This window comes from Suricata suricatta, chromosome 5 (genome assembly GCF_006229205.1).
Source record: "Suricata suricatta isolate VVHF042 chromosome 5, meerkat_22Aug2017_6uvM2_HiC, whole genome shotgun sequence".
NCBI classification, from domain to species: Eukaryota; Metazoa; Chordata; class Mammalia; order Carnivora; family Herpestidae; genus Suricata; species Suricata suricatta.
The window spans coordinates 29,935,666-29,937,555 of NC_043704.1; the positions used below are offsets into that span (position 1 = coordinate 29,935,666).

At 43.6% G+C, this 1,890-nt stretch overlaps 1 pseudogene; it reads left to right on the top strand.

The window, feature by feature from the left end:
* Positions 1–909: 909 nt before the first annotated feature.
* On the top strand, positions 910–1,486 carry LOC115291106 (annotated as a pseudogene).
* Positions 1,487–1,890: the final 404 nt, after the last annotated feature.

Consider the following 1,890-nt stretch of genomic DNA (forward strand, 5'->3'; position numbering starts at 1 on the left):
GATGTAATCACCTATGGTATATAAGACACCAAGTTTCACAGTAAAATGTGGTCTCTTCCACCATTCATGTTGTCTGTGTTCTTTCTTATAGATATTTCGCCGACACCAACCCCCTACTCAGAGACCCTTAGACTCTGGTGTGTGGGCTGGTCCCCCGCATTGTGATATATCATGTGACAACGATGGAGGGAATATAAGGGAAGCTGAGGTCAAAGCACAAGCTAACAACATCCTCCTCCCCCACGTGAGGTGTGTGTGATATTCTTCAGGTACTCCTAGATGAACAGATCGTTAAACTGATAGAGTCTCCATCAGTTTACAAACATTTTAGTAAATTACAAGAAAAAGGCAATGTTACCAATAGCCTAATCTCTAGGAATTCCTTACTCTTTTAATGATAATGCTTTGCCAGAAGGAAAAACAACCTTATTTTGACACTAACTAGGCCTCCAGTAATCTGTGAGTCTTCTTTACCATATGGATCCTAGTAAGAACCTTTCTCTTGACTTTATCTCCCCCAATTCATAGCATATAACCAGTCATTCTTCACAACCCCAGTGCAGCATTTTCTGCCACTGGTAATGTCCCAGTGCTCTAATAAAATTACCTTTTTGCACCAAAGATGTCTTCAAGAGTTCATTCTTTGCTGTCAGCTCCAAACCCCCAACACTCCAAAACCCCATCAATAACTGCAGAAATCATGATTACTCCAAGGGCAGTGTAAAGAAAGGCTGAGTATCAGCTTCAGTGGAGGAGGTTAGGGAAGGTATGATGGATAACAGAGATGATTGAATTGCTTCTTGATGAAGGAGCTGAGGTGGTGGTGGCTGAAGAGGCGCTGGTGGCAGTGGTGGTGGTGGCAGCTCTGGAAACCCTGGTCTGGGTCCTGGCTTCGGCCCCAGCCCCACCATGGTGATGCTCACTGAGCGGTTGGTGCTTCTGGCTGCCCTTCAGGGCACAGCCTTGGGCTACTTCATCAGCATCGATGTGCAAGCAGAGGGTTGCTCCTTGGAACAGGTCACCTCAGGCACCAACATGGGCATCATCTTCCAGGTGGCCAAGGGTGGCTTCCTGGACACTGGATGTGGAAATTACAGGACCCGATAATAAAGGGCTTTATAAAGGAGACTGGGAGACCAGTGAGAAATAACATTTGGTGCCCATATGGATGGGACATACTCAGTTTTGTTTTAGGAACAGGATGTCTACCATAACTCCATAGAGTTATGATATTGGGGAAGCCCCCAGTGGATGAGGCATGGAAATAGAAGCTCATGCAATCAAGCTAGAAGAAATGATTGATGAGCTGGATGTGGCAATGACAAGTGTAAAGCATGAGAAGGAGTGCATGCAAGTCTGAGAGAGAATACACAGAGTGATCAACGATAACACAAACAGCGGAGTGGCCCTTTGGTCCTTCTTTGAAGTTTTTGTTTTAGTTGCCATAACACTGGGACAGACCTACTACTTGAAGAGAGTTTTTTAAAGTCTGGAAGATTGTTTAAAAAGCCTTTTTATGATGATCTCAAAATCATAATTCACTGTTTACCAAACATCTAGGTCATAGTAATGTCATTAGTTTCTACGTTTTTATTTTTGGACATAGATATTCACAGCTTATGTTTCTTTGCGATTAATAGATATTGGGGTTGGGGTGCTTGTGTGGCTCAGTTGGTTAAGCATCTGATTCTTGATTTCAGCTCAAGTCATGCATGATCTCACAGTTTGTGAGATCGAGCCCCATATGGGGCACTGTGCTGACAGTGTGGAGTCTGCTTAGGATTCTCTCTCTTCCTTTCCTTGGCCCTCCCCTGCTCTCTCAAAATAAATAAGCTTAAAAAAAAAGATATTGGGTGAAAGCACCTTTTTAGAAAAGTTATAGTGAAGATC